Genomic DNA, 20,264 nt, shown 5'->3' with positions numbered 1-20,264 from the left:
TCTTGGGCTTCCCTGCACAAACTTAAGGGGCCAGAGTAGGTGTGGGACGGGCGGGGCTCAGGTGCAACAGAGACTCAGAGAGCCAATCAGCTAAGTCCAGTCCCTGTGGGCCGAGGGAAAGGCAGCTGCTGCTCTGTTCAGAATCTCCAAGGATACAGACAGGCTGTGTCCACCCTTCCAAGCTAGCAGAGTCTACTTTCCAGGTAAGGGAGAGATTGTTTAAAAAACAAACACTGGAATACCGCTGTGCGCGCACTCTTAAATCGTGCTTTTTTAAAGGCAAAAAATAGGGGGGCAGACAGTTTTTAAGCACAATTTAAATCACAGAAACAGATTAAAAAAGTCTCCTAAAAACACACTCTGCAAGATGTATGTAGCCTTTTTTCTTAGAAGAAAAAAGTGGAGGGGAGTTATGAGCCACAAACTATCAAGGCAATTCACACAGTTACAGCAAAAATTAATTTAAAAAAAAACACCACTTTAAAAGAGGCTAGGCTGCCTGAAACACAGAGAGTCCACAGTAAAACAGACACAGGTAGCTGAAATAAACACTTTTGAACAAATAATACTACTTTCCCAGAAAAATCTCAAGGCTCCTTACCTAGGTCTTTTTGCAATCCTTGAACACTGGGTGTATCAGGACACAGGGAAGATGCTGAGGCTCACAAAATGGAGGTGGCTGTCTTGGGCTTCCCTCCACAAACTTAAGGGGTCAGAGCTGGTGTGGGGGGACCGGGCTCAGGTGCAACAGGGACTCAGAGAACCAATCAGCTAATTCCAGTCCCTGTGGGCAGGGGGAAAGGCAGCTGCTGCTCTATTCAGAATCTCCTTGGATACAGACAGGCTGAATCCACACTTCCAAGCTAGCAGAGTCTACTTTCCACGTAATGGAGAGATTGTTTAAAAAACAAACACTGTAGGGGGCGTGACCAGGGCGTCAAGATGGCGGTCGCACTTTCGTAGTGCTCAGGACCCCTCCGTCATCCGCCTCCCATAAAATCACTATCCGTACACATCAACACCATGAAAGCTTCATCAGGGTTCCTTTATCCTGCCCCGTCTCGAGTGGCAGGTTCCCGGCCCTCCCGGCCCGTGAGACAGAGGTTTTGGCTGCCCAGCATTCGTCCACTGCTTCCACCGATCAAGATGGTGCCTGAGGGACAGACCTGAGGTGCGGCCCGCTGCGGCGGAAAGGCGTCGGTGGCCCGGACGGCCTGGAGGCAGGGCTGCGGACCCCGAGCCAGAGAAGGTGCGGGTCGTGGCCGTGGCCGCTGTGACTGGGAGAAATCAAGGTATGACCAGGCTGGCAGCACCGCAATTCTCTGGTCTCCCTGATTTTCCCCCCCATCCCGTGTGACCGAGGGCTGGGAAGGGGGTCGGGGGTGCTCCGTGGGCCGGAGGCCTGGGTGCTCGGCCGCAAATTGTGTGGGGCCTGGCAGGCCAAGAGCCCGATATTAGGAGGAGGACCTGCAGACCGCTGGGAGGGCCACCTGAGCTGACGGGTGCTTGCCGGGGCACGGGGACCCCTGCTGATGCTGCTATAGGCCGGGAGGCGGGGCCGGGATGGAGGGCCTACCATGGGTGTGATCAGCCGGAGGACAAAACCGGCAGGCTCGTTGCCCCCCTTCCCCCCGAGATAAGAGACTCCGTGGCAGTGAGGGACCCCCGGCTGGAGCCAGGGAAAGGGTTTTGGAGCCCGGGGCTGGCTGCAGTCCGAAGTCTAGACATTACATCGCCTCGAGAGCGGCAAACTACGGACCGTATTGCCATGACGCACTTCCCACTAGTCTCCCCGGGAGAGGGGAAAGAAGAAATTAAGTAGCAGTAACAAGCAGCAACCACAAACGTGAGCTGGGACAAACACTGGGATACCGAGAGGTGAATCTGGACCTTTGGACCCCGTGTGCAGAGAGGGGCCCCATCTCCATCCTTTGGACCACGGTGGGGTGCAGTCTGAAGGTGACACGTTAGGGATTACAAGGAGTGCCTCCCTTTTCACCCTTTCCTTATTAGCTGGCCGCCCCTCCTCTGGACACCAGGCATCCTTTCTGGCTGGACAGGGGAGGAGTCTCGGGACCATATTGAGTGAATAAAAACGCCGCCGGGGTAAAGGACATAGAAGGGGATAGGACAATAACAAAACAAAACAATAAGATTAAATAAACTCTGCAACACCGTGTTCCCCCAATACCCCTGGAATTATCTAATAGATTCATAAATTAGGATATACCACAGTGCGAATCAGATTAGATCCCCAGGGATTTCCCTTCAGGCCCTACAGTAGAGCAGAACAAAAATGACCGATCACTGCAACTCTAGAGATGTTAGAACTGCACCCAAAATCATGGGCAAAGACAAAGCGATCAAACAAACAACAGCACAACCTCGTATGGACCAATTCACCACAGGTACAATGGGCCCACGGTCAGAAGGCCCAACCACAAATGGCGGTAATAACCCACAAAAATCGTCCAGCGACCTGGCGGCGATCCTTCAGGTGATTCAGGCCTCCCAGACAGCAGTTGAATCAAAAATAGGGGAGGTCGGAGTGGATGTCGCCCTGATCCGGCAAGATCTCCGCATTGCAGTATCCCGAATCACAGAGGCCGAGTCGAGAATCTCCCCGGCAGAAGATGAAATAACAACTCTAAAAACCCAAATCTCAATGCTGACCAAACGCACCTCAGATCTACACAGGGGGGCTGAAGACGCTGAAAACAGATCTCGACGTAACAATCTTCGCCCAGTGGATCTTCCCAAGGCCACCGCAGAATCATCATTGGATACGTTCCTAGAGGAGTGGTTCCGGTCCTGGATGCCGGCAGACCACCTTACGCCATGGTTCACAATCAAACAAGCCCATAGGTCGCTGTGCGCAAGGCCTCCGCCCGGCTCCCCACCAATGCCAGTAATAATCTGCCTCTTCAACTCCAAAGACAGAGACCTGGTCCTGCAGGAGGCTCGCTCCTGGGGAGACCTCCTCTGCAATGGAACGTAAGTACTCCTTTTCCTGGATTACACATTAGAGGTACAGTAACAACGCCTCTCGTTCATGGAAGTGAAACAAAAGCTTAGATCAATGGACATCCAGTATCATCTCCTGTTTCCAGCCAGACTCCGGGTGATCTATCATAATTAAACCTACTTCTTTGACCAGCCGACCGCGGCATGGACCTGGCTAACAGAAGAAACCCCACTAGATATGCACAGAACAGGATCACGGCCACCGCTTAAGACAACGCCAGCTCACCCAAGGGGGCAACAACCGATGCGCACTCATCGCACATGCTCTCGGAAACGAAGAGGAAGACATAGATCCAGCTCGGACTCCCCTCCCGGGGCTCATCGATCAGAACCCAGACACCCACAATCGAAAGAGAATTCCAGAGCCACCAAACCACAGGAGACACTGACTTGTCCCGTAGTCCAATCCTGTGACTGCATAGGTGGAACTTATTCTGGGAAAGACTTAAGACAATGAACACAGAAACAGAAGCTTTATGCCTAACTTGATCACACATCGAGTATGATACATTTATGCATGATCACATACTAGGGAGGGGTCCGCCGCCACCAATACCACAGCCTTACCACTCAAAAGCCATCTCACCAGTTGTATAAGTGAGGGCTATGAATATGGGTGACAGATGCTTCTGGGGGGAAGTATGGGGGGTGGGGAGGGAGTTGGGAGGCAAGGGGGTTCCGGCCTCGTTCTAAAGGCCAATATTAGAATTTGTATGCGAAGTCAAGATTCATATTTTTTTTTTAAGTGAGGCACAGGGCAGGATGCTTAATGACTTGACAAATATAATAGAGTCTGAGAATCGTCAGCAGGAAAATCGAAAGATAAGTCCTTCAGAGTCACACAAACTAGTAGCTAAAGGTTGGCTCAACAACTGTAAACTTCCACCTACAATCACACCCCCGCCATGAATCAAGTACAAATTATGTCATAGAACATCAACGGGCTCCTAGACAAAATTAAACGTACTGCAGTATTCACCTTCATACATAGATACCATCCAGAAATACTCATGTTGCAGGAAACCCACCTTTTGGGGCATAAATACCCATTCCTGACTCGTCGAGGGTTTGGTAGAGTGTACCATGCGGGATACACACGTGGGTCACGAGGAGTTGCCATATTATTGCAATGTACCATCACTATGACACACATCCAAGTACGGAGAGACCAACAGGGGCCGTTTGTAGCCATTACCGGTAAGGTAGAAGGGATCACGTTTAATATAATAAGTATCTACGCCCCTCCATCCCTGGTCAGCTCAACCCTCCAGGCACTCACAAAACTTCTCTCTGACCTACCCCCTGGGCACACTATACTAGGTGCCGACTTCAATGCAACCTCGGACCCGACCTTAGATGTAGACGGCCCACTCACCACATATAGACGTGCACTGGCAACCGAAATTAAGGGGTGGTTATCTGCCACAGGCTATGTGACGCCTGGCGGATATGGCATCCGAGGCAGAGACAATTCACCCACACCTCAGCAGCCCATGGCTCCCAATCCAGAATAGACCTGATGCTTCTTCCGAGCACAGATTGTACAACCCTCTCACACATCAAGATTCTAGCCAGAGGAATCTCTGACCATGCCCCTCTCTGGCTCAAACTAGGCTCGGGTCGCCCACGGCGTCACCCCATGTGGCGGCTAAACGCATGGTATCTCCAAGATGAACACTTTCAGGAACAATTACGTCAGGCACAAGAAGAATACTTCCACCTAAACGAAGGATTTTTAACCTCGGAGGGCGCTGTATGGGCGGCATGGAAGGCGGTATTAAGAGGTATGGCTAAAAATCTGATACGTAATCAGGAATGTGCCAAAGCGCTACATATCACACAGCTAGAGCTCCGAGCAATAAACCGCCAAAGAGACAACGTAATAAACCCAAGCGAGAAACTGACGCGACAACTCCTCTTAATCTGAGAGGAGATACGGGGTCAATCCCTGGAGGCCGTGAAACATTTATGGAGGGCCAGCGCTAGAAGGATATATGGCTGGGGGGACAAGATCGGGAAGATGCTGTATTGGTTGATCTCCCACAATCAGGCTTCCAAGATCGTCCCTGAAATTTATGGCGGGGATGGGGCCGTCGTTACAGGTCATACCGAAATTGTGAATGCTTTTGCCAACTATTATCATACACTGTACCAAGCATCTACACAAATAGATTCACATCAAACACGTCAACTACTTAACGAGATCCCCCTCCCACAGTTACCTATGAGAGAAGCACAGCTTTTAGAGGAGCCCATTAGAGAGGAAGAAATTGGGACGGCAATCTTAAGATTAAGCGCTGGCAAGACGCCTGGTCCCGATGGGTTCCCCCCAGAATATTATAAGGTGTTTAGAGAAGATCTGACCCCACGTCTCCTACGCCTTCTCGCAGAAATAGGAAAAGGTGGATCCTTTCCTCCTGAACTAGATACAGCCATGATCGTGGTGCTCCCCAAAACCCAGCCCCCTTCGCCTCACTGCACGGATTACAGACCAATATCATCAATTAACACAGAAATTACAATTTTCACCTCTATCCTTGCCACTCGCATCAAAAGGGACCTGCCACAGCTAATCCATCCTGACCAATGTGGGTTTATGGCAACCCGCAGTACACGACACTGTATCCGCCGGCTACACGTAGCCTTGGCGGAGAGACGTCGGTTGCCCCAAATCCTGACCCTCTTCCTCATAGATTTTGAAAAGGCTTTTGATTTGGTTGACTGGGGATTTCTTCTGCTGGTGCTCCGACGGGCAGGCACAGAAAAACAATTTTGCAACCTAATTAAAGCATTATACACTAACCCTACGGTCTATGTACAGGTTAATGGGGCCATATCCAACAGGTTCGACATATGCAGAAGTACTCAACAGGGATGTCCCTTATCCTCTCTTTTGTTTACCCTGGCCATTGAGCCTCTAGCCCAGATGATCAGAGCAGGCTCAGTATACCGAGGATGGAAATGGGGTCCATCTCATGAAGACAGGATAGCTCTATATGCAGATGATGTTCTGCTATATTTGGAGGAACCCGGTATAACGGGTCCAAGGAGCCTTTGCCTTCTAAGGAAATACGAACTAATCTCAGGTCTCAGGATGAACTCCAACAAATCAATCCTGATCCTGCTAGCAAACACACGTGATTGTTCCGATTGGCAAAATACCATACCCATATGCAAATTAAATTTTAAATACCTAGGGATCTGGGTAACCCTTTTGCACTAATTAACATGGGCCAAAAATCTATCTCCTCTGCTAACAAGAATCAAAACGGACTTGCAGAGATGGCAAACCCTCCCCTTGAATGTGATGGGGCGGGTGGCCCTATAAAAAATGATGATCTTGCCAAGACTCCTATACATGTTCCAAAATGTTCCCATCTTCATACCCCACTCCTGGTTCATAAATCTCGAAAGCATCACCGGAAGATTTCTACGGAGAGGTAATAGACATCGAGTAGCGATACAACATTGCCGGAGAGGAATGTATGATGGAGGTTTGGGTGCGTCAGATCCCTATCTGTATTACCTGGCTACCCAATTGATAGTGGTCCATGACTGGTTTAATGGGGGCTGGGAAGACCCTGCGTATCAGACAGAATTGATACTCCTGGGGTTTCCACAGGTTCTTGACATGCTGTATGGAGCATCGCTTCCTCGTGACATGGAGGAACCAAATAAAGTGGTCTTCCTGGCATGGCGAGCGGCGTTACGCCATACTCACTGGAATACCGTTATCACCCTCCAGACTCCGCTATGGAGAAGGAAATGGATGTATGCCTCGCCCACGCTGGAGGGATTCGCAACATGGGACCCAATAGGCATTTCCCTGGTTGGGGACATATGGAAAGGGAGGGCCATGAAATTGTTCCAAGACCTACAAGCAGAATTTCAATTAAACCAGACACAGTTCTTTGGATACCTTCAACTAAGACACGCACTGCGAACCTATCTGCCCACCACAAGCCCTATAACGGACTTTAACCCACTGGAAGCCAAAATACTCAAGGTAAATATGGAGGGGAAAGGCATTTCTCAACTTTACAAAACACTAATCAACAACACTCCTGATAACTTAGTCATTTTTAGGACTAAGTGGGAATCATGGCTCAGACCCCTAGAAGAAACGGAATGGATGGAAGCATTGATGGCGCCCAAGGTATTGGCAATATCGCAAGATTCCGCATGATTCAATTCTATTATTTATATGGGGCCTATCTGACACCATCATAACTATACAAAATGGGAGCCCGCCCTTCTGCCAAATGCCCAAGATGCCCGAATGAACCAGCAGACTTCTTTCATATGGTATGGACCTGTCAAAAAATACAAAAGTACTGGGAAGGGGTGATCCGAGATATAGGAAGGGCACTGGGTCAAGAAATACAAAAATCAGCCAAGCTAATCCTATTGGGGGTAAAGGAAGAAATGGGAGGAACACGTGCTAAACGAACACTGACAGCTACGGCATTATTAGTGGCTAATAGAGATATCCCTGCAGCGTGGACATTCCCAGAAGGCCCGTTGATCCAGAAATGGAGGAAGGGGGTGGATTGGTGTGCCAATCAGGAGAAACTGGTACTTGAGTCTAGAGAGTGCCAACACAAATTTGAAAAGATATGGGGACGATGGCTAGAGTTGATGACATAAACCAGATACGTAATAAGATACTTAATGTTTCAAGGGGACACTATGATTGCTAGATCTGCTGATAGCACCACAACCCATTATTGTTGATGGCTAACAACAATACTAAAACAATGATAAGATGTTCAAATTCCATACGTCCTTGCCTTGTACTTGGAACCTGTTTTTTCCTTCCTTTTCTATATATGTCTGAAAAACAATAAAAATGTGTTTATAAAAAAAAAAACACTGGAATACTGCTGTGCGTGCACTCTGAAATTTGGCTATTTTAAATGCAAAAAACAGGGGGGGCAGACAGATTTTAAACACAATTTAAATCACAGAAATAGATTAAAACTGTCTCCTAAAAAAAATCCTGCAAGATGTATGTAGCCTTTTTACTTAGAAGAAAAAATGTGGGGGGGGGGGGGTTATGTGCCACAAACTAGCAAGGCAATTAACACAGTCACAGCAAAAACTAATTTAAAGAAAACACCGCTTTAAAAGAGGCCAGGCTGCCTGAAACACAGAGTCCACAGAAAAACAGACACAGATAGCTTAAATAAACACTTTTGAACAAATAATTCTATTTACCCAGACAAATCTCAGGGCTCCTTACCTAGGTCTTTCTGCAATCCTTGAACACTGGGCTGTATCAGGACATAGGGAAGATGCTGAGGCTCACAAAATGGAGGGGGCTGTCTTGGGCTTCCCTCCACAAACTTAAGGGGCCAGAGCAGGTGTGGGGCGGGGCTCAGGTGCAACAGAGACTCAGAGAGCCAATCAGCTACGTCCAGTCCCTTTGGGCAGGGGGAAAGGCAGCTGCTGCTCTATTCAGAATCTCCTTGGATACAGACAGGCTGAATCTACACTTCCAAGCTAGCAGAGTCTACTTTCCAGGTAAGGGAGAGATTTTTTTTTAAAACAAACACAGGAATACTGCTGGGCGCTCACTCTTAAATCGTTGTTTTTTAAAGACAAAAAACAGAGGGGCAGACAGTTTTTAAACACAATTTAAATCACAGAAACGGATTAAAACTGTCTCCTAAAAACACACACTGTAAGATGTATGTAGCCTTTTTACATAGAAGAAAAAAGGGGGTGGTTATGTGCCACAAACTAGCAAGGAAATTCATACAGTCACGGCAAAAACAAATAAAAAAAACACCACTTTAAAAGAGACCAGGCTGCCTGAAACACAGAGAGTCCACAGTAAAAGAGAAACAGGTAGCTGAAATAAACACTTTTGAACAAATAATACTATTTACCCAGAAAAATCTCAGGGCTCCTTACCTAGGTCTTTTTGCAATCCTTGAACACTAGGCTGTATCAGGACACAGGGAAGATGCTGAGGCTCACAAAATGGAGGTGGCTGTCTTGGGCTTCCCTCTACAAACTTAAGGGGCCAAAGCAGGTGTGGGGGAGCGGGGCTCAGTTTCAACAGGGACTCAGAGAGCCAATCAGCTAAGTCCAGTCCCTGTGGGCAGGGGGAAGGCATCTGCTGCTCTATTCAGAAACTCCTTGGATACAGACAGGCTGAATCCACACTTCCAAGCTAGCAGAGTCTACTTTTCAGGTAAGGGAGAGATTGTTTAAAAAACAAACAACGGAATACTGCTGGGTGTGCACTCTGAAATCGGGCTTTTTTAAAGGCAAAAACCAGGGGGTCAGACAGTTTTAAAACACAATATAAATCACAGAAACAGATTAAAACAGTGTCCTTAAACACACACACTGCAAGATGTATGTAGCCTTTTTACTTAGAGGAAGAGGGGGGGTATGTGCCACAAACTAGCAAGACAATTCATACAGTCACAGCAAAAATGGATTAAAAAAAAACACCACTTTAAAAGAGACCAGGCTGCCTGAAACACAGAGAGTCCACAGTAAAAGAGAAACAGGTAGCTGAAATAAACACTTTTGAACAAATAATACTATTTACCCAGAAAAATCTCAGGGCTCCTTACCTAGGTCTTTTTGCAATCCTTGAACACTAGGCTGTATCAGGACACAGGGAAGATGCTGAGGCTCACAAAATGGAAGTGGCTATATTGGGCTTCCCTCCACAAACTGAAGGGGCCAGAGCAGGTGTTGGAGGCGGGGCTCAGGTGCAACAGGGACTCAGAGAGCCAATCAGCTAAGTCCAGTCCCTGTGGGCAGGGGGAAAGGCAGCTGATGCTCTATTCAGAATCTCCTTGAATACAGGCAGGCTGAATCCACCCTTCCAAGCTAGCAGAGTCTACTTTCCATGTAAGGGAGAGATTGTTTAAAAAACAGACACTGGAATACTGCTGGGTGCGCACTCTGAAACTGGGCTTTCTTAAATGCAAAAAACATGGGTGCAGACAGTTGTGAACACAATATAAATCACAGAAACAGATTAAAACAGTGTCCTTAAACACACACTCTGCAAGATGTATGTAGCCTTTTTAATTAGAAGTAAAGGGGGAGGTTATGTGTCACAAACTAGCAAGGCAATTCACACAGTCACGGCAAAAACAAATTAAAAAAACACCACTTTAAAAGAGGCCAGGCTGCCTGAAACACAGAGAGTCCACAGTAAAACAGAAACAGGTAGCTGAAATAAACACTTTTGAACAAATAATACTATTCACCCAGAAAAATCTCAGGGCTCCTTACCTAGGTCTTTTTGCAATCCTTGAACACTGGATTGTATCAGGACACAGGGAAGATGCTGAGGCTCACAAAATGGAGGTGGCTGTCATGGGCTTCCCTCCACAAACTTAAGGGGCCACAGCAGGTGTCGGGCAGGGCTCAAGTGCAACAGGGACTCAGAGAGCCAATCAGCTGAGTCCAGTCCCTGTGGGCACGGGGAAAGGCAGCTGCTGCTCTATTCAGAATCTCCTTGGATACAGACAGGCTGAATCCACACTTCCAAGCTAGCAGAGTCTACTTTCCATGTAAGGGAGAGATTGTTTAAAAAACAAACACTGGAATACTGCTGGGCGCTAACTCTTAAATCGTTGTTTTTTAAAAGCAAAAAACAGAGGGGCACACAGTTTTTAAACACAATTTAAATCACAGATACTGATTAAAACTGTCTCCTAAAAACACACACTGTAAGATGCATGTAACCTTTTTACATAGAAGAAAAAAGGGGGTGGTTATGTGCCACAAACTAGCAAGGCAATTCATACAGTCACGGCAAAAACAAATTAAAAAACACCACTTTAAAAGAGGCCAGGCTGCTTGAAACACAGAGAGTCCACAGTAAAACAGAAACAGGTAGCTGAAATAAACACTTTTGAACAAATAATACTATTCACCCAGAAACATCTCAGGGCTCCTTACCTAGGTCTTTTTGCAATCCTTGAACACTGGGCTGTATCAGGACACAGGGAAGAAGCTGAGGCTCACAAAATGGAGGTGGCTGTCTTGGGCTTCCCTCCACAAACTTAAGGGGCCAGAGCAGGTGTGGGGGGTTGGGGCTCAGATGCAAAAGGGACTCAGAGAGCCATTCATCTAAGTCCAGTCCCTGTGGCAGGAGGAAAAGAAGCTGCTGCTCTATTCAGAATCTCCTTGAATACGGACAGGCTTTCAAGCTAGCAGAGTCTACTTTACAGGTAAGGGAGAGATTGTTTCAAAAACAAACACTGGAATACTGCTGGGCGCGCACTCTGAAATCGGGGATTTTTAAATGCAAAGATCAATGGGGCAGGCAGTTTTTACACACAATTTAAATCGCAGAAACAGATTAAAACAGTCTCCTAAAAACACACTCTGCAAGATGTATGTAGCCTTTTTACTTAGAAGAAAAGGGGGCGGGGGTTATGTGCCACAAACTAACAAGGCAATTCACACAGTCACTGCAAAAACAAATAAAGAAAAGCACCACTTTAAAAGAGGCCAGGCTGCCTGAAACACAGGGAGTCCACAGTAAAACAGACACAAGTAGATGAAATAAACACTTTTGAACAAATAATACTATTTACCAAGAAAAATGTCAGGGCTCCTTACCTAGGTCTTTTTGCAGTCCTTGAACACTGAGCTGTATCAGGACACAGGGAAAATGCTAAGGCTCACAAAATGGAGGTGGCTGTCTTGGGCTTCCCTCCACAAACTTAAGGGTCCAGAGCAGGTGTGGGGGCGCGGGGCTCAGGTGCAACAGGGACTCAGTGAGCCAATCAGCTAAGTCCAGTCCCTGTGGCAGGAGGAAAGGCAGCTGCTGCTCTATGCAGAAACTCCTCGGATACAGACAGGCTGAATCCACACTTCCAAGTTAGCAGAGTCTACTTTTCAGGTAAGGGAGAGATTATTTAAAAAACAAACACTGGAATACTGCTGGGCGCGCACTCTGAAATCAGTCTTTTTAAAAGGCAAAAAACAGGGGGGCAAACAGTTTTTAAACACAATTTAAATCACAGAAACAGATTAAAACAGTCTCCTGAAAACACACTCTGCAAGATGTATGCAGCCTTTTTACTTAGAAAAAAAAGGGGGGGTTATGTGCCACAAACTAGCAAGGCAACTCACACAGTCACGGCAAAAACGGAATTAAAAAAAACACCTCTTTAAATGAGGCCAGGCTGTCTGAAACACAGAGAGTCCACAGTAAAACAGAAACAGGTAGCTGAAATAAACACTTTTGAACAAATAATACTATTCACCCAGAAAAATCTCAGGGCTCCTTACCTAGGTCTTTTAGCAATCCTTGAACACTGGGCTGTATCAGGACACAGTGAAGATGCTGAGGCTCACAAAATGGAGGTGGCTGTCTTGGGCTTCCCCCCACAAACTTAAGGGGCCAAAGCAGGTGTGGGAGGGGCAGGGCTCAGGTGCAACAGGGACTCAGAGAGCCAATCAGCTAAGTCCAGTCCCTGTGGGAAGAGTGAAAGGCCGTTGCTGCTCTATTCAGAATCTCCTTGGATACAGACAGGCTGAATCCACCCTTCCAAGTTAGCAGTCTACTTTTCAGGTAAGGGAGAGATTATTTAAAAAACAAACACTGGAATACTGCTGGGCACGCACTCTGGAATCAGGCTTTTTTAAAGGCAAAAAACAGGGGGGCAAACATTTTTTAACACAATTCAAATCACAGAAACAGATTAAAACAGTCTCCTAAAAACACACTCTGCAAGATGTATGTAGCCTTTTTACTTAGAAGAAAAAAGGGGGGGTTATGTGCCACAAACTAGCAAGGCAATTCACACAGTCACGGCAAAAAAAGATTTAAAAAAAACACCACTTTAAAAGAGGCCAGGCTGTCTGAAACACAGAGAGTCCACAGTAAAACATAAACAGGTAGCTGAAATAAACACTTTTGAACAAATAATACTATTCACCCAGAATAATCTCAGGGCTCCTTACCTAGGTCGTTTTGCAATCCTTGAACACTGGGCTGTATCAGGACACAGGGAAGAAGCTGAGGCTCACAAAATGGAGGTGGCTGTCTTGGTCTTAATACTATTTACCCAAAAAAAATTCAGGGCTCCTTACATAGGTCTTTTTGCAGTCCTTGAACACTGAGCTGTATCAGGACACAGGGAAGATTCTGAGGCTCACAAAATGGAGATGGCTGCCTTGGGCTTCCCTCCACAAACTTAAGGGGCCAGAGCAGGTGTGGCTCATGTGCAACAGGGATTCAGAGAGCAAATCAGCTAAGTCCAGTCCCTGTGGGCAGGGGGAAAAGCAGCTGCTGCTCTATTCAGAATCTCCTTGGATACAGACAGGCTGAATCCACACTTCCAAGCTAGCAGAGTCTACTTTCCAGGTAAGGGAGAGATTGTTTAAAAAACAAACACTGGAGGGGGCGTGGCCAGGGCGTCAAGATGGCGGTCGCACTTTTGTAGTGCTCAAGACCCCTCCATCATCTGCCTCTCATAAAATCACTATCTGTACACATCAACACCGTGAAAGCTTCATCGGGGTTCCTTTATCCTGCCCCGTCTCGAGTGTCGGGTTCCCGGCCCCGTGAGACAGAGGTTTTGGATGCCCAGCATTCGACCGCTGCTTCCCCGATCAAGATAGTGGCTGAGGGACATACCTGAGGCATGGCCCACTGCGGCGGAAAGGCGGCGGTGGCCCGGACACCCTGGAGACAGGGCTGCGGACCCCGAGCCATAGAAGGTGCGGGTCACGGCCATGGCCGCTTTGATTGGGAGAAATCAAGGTAGGCCCCGGGCCGGCAGCACCGCGAATCTCTGGTCCCCCTGATTTTTCCACCCCTTCCCGTGGTAACCGAAGGCTGAGAAGGGGGTCGGGGCGCTCCGTGGGCCGGAGGCCTGGGTGCTCAGCCGCGAATTGTGCAGGGCCTGGCAGGCCCATAGCCCGATATTAGGAGGAGGACCTGCAGACCGCTGGGAGGGCCGCCTGAGTGGACGGGTGCTCGCCGGTGCACGGGGACCCCTGTTGATGCTGCTATAGGCTGGGATGCGGGCCAGGATGAAGGGCCTACTACGGGTGTGATCAGCCGAAGGACCAGACCGGCGGGCTCGTTGCCCACCTTCCCCTCCGAGATAAGAGACTCCATGGCAGCGAGGGGCCCCCCGGCGGGAGCCCGGGAGAGGGTTTTGGAGCCTGGGGCTGGCTGCAGTCAGGGGCCTAGATATTACATCGCCTTGAGGGCGGCCAACTACGGACCTTGTTGCGGTGACGCGCTCCCCACTGGTCTCCCCGGGAGAGAGGAAAGAAGAAATTAAGTAGCAGTAACAAGCAGCAACCACAAACGTGAGCTGGGACAAGCACTGGGATACCGAGAGGTGAATCTGGACCTTCGGGCCACATGAGCAGAGAGGCGCCCCATCTCCTTCCTTCAGACCACGGTGGGGTGCAGTCTGAAGGTGACACATTAGGGATTACAAGGAGTGCCTCCCTCTTCACCCTTTCCTTATTCGCTGACCGCCCCTCCTCTGGACGGCAGGCATCCTTACCGGATGGACAGGGGGGGAGTCCCAGGACCATATCGAGTGAATAAAAATGCCGCCGGGGTAGAGGACATAGAAGGGGATAGGACAATAACAAAACAAAACAGTAGGATGAAATAAACTCTGCAACACCGTGTTCCCCCAATACCCCTGGAACTATCTAATAGATTTATAAATTAGGATATACCACAGGGGGAATCAGATTAGATCCCCAGACATCTCCCATCAGGCCCTACAATATTGCAGAACAAAATTGACCGATCACTGCAACCCTAGAGAGGTTAGAACCGCACCCAACATCATGTGCAAAGACAAAGCGATCAAACAAACAATGGCACAAAGTCATATGGACCAATTCAACAAAGGTACAGTGGGCCCACGGTCGGAAGGCCGAACCCACAAACATCGTCCAGCAACCTGCCGGCGATCCATCAGGCGATTCAGGCCTCCCAGACAGCAGTCGGATCAAAAATAGGGGAGGTTGGAGTGGATGTCGCCCTGATCCGGCAAGATCTCAGCAATGCAGTATCCCAAATCACAGAGGCCGAGTCGAGAATCTCCACGGCAGAAGATGAAATAACAACTCTAAAAAGCCAAATCTCAATTTTGACCAAACGCACCTCAGATCTACACAGGAGGGCTGAAGACGCCAAAAACAGATCTCGACGTAACAATCTTCGGCTAGTGGGTCTTCCCAAGGTCACTGCAGAATCATCATTGGATATGTTCCTAGAGGAGTGGTTCCGGTCCTGGTTGCCGGCAGACCACTTCACGCCATGGTTCACAATCGAACAAGCCCATAGGTCGCTGCACGCAAGGCCTTCACCCGGCTCATGGCAGTAATAATCTGCCTCTTCAACTTCAAAGACAGAGACCTGGTCCTGCGGGAGGCTCGCTCCTGGGGAGACCTCCTCTGCAATGGAACGAAAGTACTCCTTTTCCCGGATTACACATTAGAGGTACAGCAACAACGCCGCACGTTCATGGAAGTGAAACAAGTGGTTAGATCAATGGACATCCAGTATCATCTCCTGTTTCCAGCCAGACTCCGGGTGATCTATAATAATAAAACCTACTTCTTTGAGCAGCCGACCGCGGCATGGACCTGGCTAATGGGAGAAACCCCACTAGATATGCACAGAACAGGATCACGGCCACCACTTACGAAAACACCAGCTCACCCAAGGGGGCAACAACCGATGCGCAGTCAGTGCACACGCTCTCGGAAACGAGGAGGAAGCATAGATCCAGCTGGGACTCCCCTCCCGGGGCTCATCAATCGGAACCCAGACACCCACAATAGAAAGAGAATTCCAGAGCCACCCTGACAAACCTGAAACCACAGGACACAACCAAGATCCAGCTAGAGACACAAGAAGACTCTGACTTGTCCCGTAGTCCAATCCTGTGACTGCATAGGTGGAACTTATTCTAGGAAAGACTTAAGACAATGAACACAGAAATAGAAGTGTTATGTCTAACTTTATCACACATCGAGTATTATACATTTATGCATGATCTGATACTAGGGAGGGGTCCACCGTCACCAATACCACAGCCTTACCACTCAAAAGCCATCTCACCAGTTTTAGAAGTAAGGGGCTATGTATATGGGCGACAGATGCTTCTGGGGGGAAGTATGGGGTGGGGAGGGAGTTGGGGGGCAAGGGGGTTCCAGCCTTGTCCTAAAGGCCAATGTTAGAATTTGTATGCGAAGTCAAGAGTCATATTTTTTTTTTATTGAGGCACAGGGCAGGATGCTTAATGACTCGACAGATATAATAGAGTCTGAGAATCGGCAGCAGGAAGATAGAAAGGTAAGTCCTTCAGAGTCGCACAAACTAGGAGCAAAATGTTGGCTAAACAACTGTAAAATTCCATCTACAATCACACCCCCCCCATGAATCAAGTACAAATTATGTCATGGAACATCAACGGGCTCCTAGACAAAATTAAACGTACTGCAGTATTCACCTTCATACATAGATACCATCCACAAATACTCATGTTGCAGGAAACCCACCTTTTGGGGGATAAATACCCATACCTGACTCGTTGAGGATTTGATAGAGTGTACCATGCGGGATACACACGTGGGTCACAAGGAGTAACCATATTATTGCATTGTACCTTCCCTATGACACATATCCAAGTACGGAGAGACCAACAGGGGCGGTTTGTAGCCATTACCGGTAAGGTAGAAATGTTCACGTTTAATATAATAAGTATGTACCCCTTCCCTCCCTGGTCAGCTCAAAACTCCATGGAACTCACAAAACTTCTCTCTAACCTACCCCCTGGGCACACTATACTAGGTGGCGATTTCAACGCAACCCCGGACCCGGTCTTAGATGTAGACAGCCCACTCACCACATATAGACGTACACTGGCAACCAAAATTAAGAGGTGGTTATCTGCCACGGGACTATGTGACGCCTGGCGGATATGGCATCCGAGGCAGAGACAATTCACCCACACCTCAGCAGCCCATGGCTCCCAATCCAGAATAGACCTGATGCTTCTTCCGAGCACAGATTGTACAACCCTCTCACACGTCAATATTCTAGCCAGAGGAATCTCTGACCTTGACCCTCTCCAGTTCATACTAGGCCCGGCCCGCCCCCGGCGTCGCCACGTGTGGCGGCTAAACGCATGGTATGTCCAAGATGAACACTTTAAGGAACAATTACGTCAGGCACAAGCAGAATACTTCCACCTAAACGAAGGCTCGGTAACCTCGGAGGGTGCTCTATGGGTGGCAGGGAAGGCGGTATTAAGAGGTATGGCTAAAAATCTGATACGTAATCAGGAACGTGCCAAAGCGCTACATATCACACAGCTAGAGCTCCGAGCAATAAACCTCAAAGAGACAACATAATAAACCCAAGCGAGAAACTGATGCAACAACTCCTCCTAATCTGAGAGGAGATACGGGGTCAATCCCTGAAGGCCGCGAAACATTTATGGAGGGCCAGCACTGGAAGGATATATGGCTGGGGGGGGGGGACAAGACCAAGAAGATGCTGTATTGGTTGATCTCCCGCAATCAGGCCTCCAAGATCGCCCTGAAATTTATGACGGGGATGGGGCCCTGGTTACGGGTCATACCGAAATTGTGAATGCTTTTGCCAAGTATTATCATACACTGTACCAAGCATCTACACAAATAGATTCACATCAAACACGTCAACTACTTGACGAGATCCCCCTCCCACAGTTACCTATGATAAAAGCACAGCTTTTAGAGGAACCCATTAGAGAGGAAGAAATTGGGGCGGCAATCTCGACAATAAACACTGGCAAGACACCTGGTCCCGGTGGGTTCCCCCCAGAATATTATAAGGTGTTTAGAGAAAACCTGACCCCACGTCTCCTACTCCTTTTCGCAGAAATAGGAAAAGGTGGATCCTTTCTTCCTGAACTAGATACAGCCATGATCGTGGTGCTCCCCAAAACCCAGCCCCCTTTGCCTCACTGCGCGGATTACAGACCAATATCATCGATTAACACAGAAATTAAAATGTTCGCCTCTATCCTTGGCACTCGCATCAAAAGGGTCCTGCCGCAGCTAATCCATTCTGACCAATGTGGGTTTATGGCAACCCGCAGTACACGACACTGTATCCGCCGGCTACACGTAGCCTTGGCGGAGAGACGCCGGTTGCCCCAAAGCCTGGCCCTCTTGCTCATAGATTTTGAAAAGGCTATTGATTTGGTTGACTGGGGATTCCTTCTACTGGTGCTCCGATGGGCAGTCATAGAAAAAAAATGTTGCCACCTAATTAAAGCATTATACACTAACCCTACGGCCTGTGTACAGGTTAATGGGACCATATCCCATTGGTTCGACATCTGCAGAGGTACTCGACAGGGATGTCCCCTATCCCCTCTTTTGTTTACCCTGGCCATTGAGCCTCTATCCCAGATGATCAGAGTGGGCTCAGTACACCGAGGATGAAAATGGGGTCCATCTCATGAAGACAGGATAGCTCTATATATAGATGATGTTCAGCTATATTTGGAGGAACCCAGTATAACGGGTCCAAGGAGCCTTTGCCTTCTAAGGAAATACGAACTAATCTCAGGTTGAACTCCACCAAATCAATCATGATCCCGCTAGCAAACACACGTGATTGCTTCGACTGGCAAAATACCATACCCATATGCAAATTAAGTTTTAAATACCTAGGGATCTGGGTAACCCCTTTGCCTGAATTAACATGAGCCAAAAATCTATCTCCTCTGCTAACAAGAATCAAAACGGACATGCAGAGATGGCAAACCCTCCCCTTGAATGTGATGGGGCGGGTGGCCCTATACAAAGTGATGATCTTGCCAAGACTCCTATACATATTCCAAAATGTTCCCATCCTCATCCCCCACTCCTGGTTCAAAAATCTCGAAAGCATCACCGGAAGATTTCTATGGAGAAGTAATAGACATTGAGTAGCGATACAACATTGCCGGAGAGGAATGTATGATGGAGGTGTGGGTGCGTCAGATCCCTCTCTACATTACCTGGCTACCCAATTGATAGTGGTCCATGACTGGTTTAATGGGGGCTGGGAAGACCCGGCGTATAAGACAGAGTTGACACTCCTGGAGTTTCCAAAGGTTCTTGACATGGTGTATGGAGCATCGCTTCCTCGTGACATGGAGGAAACAACCAAAGTGGTCTTCCTGGCATGGCGAGCCGCGTTACGCCACACTCACTGGAATACCGTTATCACCCTCCAGACTCCGCTATGGAGACGGAAATGGATGTATGCCTACACCACGCTGGAGGGATTCGCAACATGGGACCTAATAGGCATTTCCCTGATTGGGGACATATGGAAAGGGAGGGCCATGAAATCGTTCCAAGACCTACAAGCAGAATTTCAATTAAACCAGACACAGGGGGTCATTCTGACCCCGGCGGTCTCAGACCGCCGGGGCCAGGGTCGGCGGGAGCACCGCCGACAGACCGGCGGTGCCCCGCAGGGCATTCTGACCGTGGCGGTTCGGCCGCAGTCAGACTAGGAAAACCGGCGGTCTCCCGCCGGTTTTCCGCTGCCCTACAGAATCCTCCATGGCGGCGGAGCGCGCTCCGCCGCCATGAGGATTCTGACACACCCTACCGCCATCCTGTTCCTGGCGGGTCTCCCGCCAGGAACAGGATGGCGGTAGGGGGTGCCGCAGGGGCCCCCGTAAGAGGGCCCCACTATGTATTTCAGTGTCTGCTTTGCAGACAATGAAATACGCGACGGGTGCCACTGCACCCGTCGCACCTTCCCACTACGCCGGCTCAATTCTGAGCCGGCGTCCTCGTGGGAAGGTTGATTTGCCCTGGGCTGGCGGGTGGCCTTTTGGCGGTCGCCCGCCAGCCCAGGGCAAATCCCAAAATACTCTCAGCGGTCTTTAGACCGCGAAGCGGTATTTTGGTGGGGGAAGTATGGACTTAGAATCACCCCCACAGTTCTTTAGATACCTTCAACTAAGACACGCACTGCGAACCCATCTGCCCACCACAAGCCCTATACTGGACTTTAACCCCCAGGAAGCCAAAATACTCATGGGAAATATGGAGGGGAAAGGCATTTCTCAACTTTACAAAACACTAATCAACAACACTCCTGATAAATCAGTCATTTTTAGACCTAAGTGGGAATCATGGCTCGGACCCCTAGAAGAAATGGAATGGATGGAAGCCTTGATGGCACCCAAGGTATTGGCAATATCGGCAAGGTTCCG

Source organism: Pleurodeles waltl, chromosome 10 (assembly GCF_031143425.1).
Source record: "Pleurodeles waltl isolate 20211129_DDA chromosome 10, aPleWal1.hap1.20221129, whole genome shotgun sequence".
Lineage (NCBI taxonomy): Eukaryota > Metazoa > Chordata > Amphibia > Caudata > Salamandridae > Pleurodeles > Pleurodeles waltl.
This window is presented reverse-complemented; position numbering follows the sequence as displayed.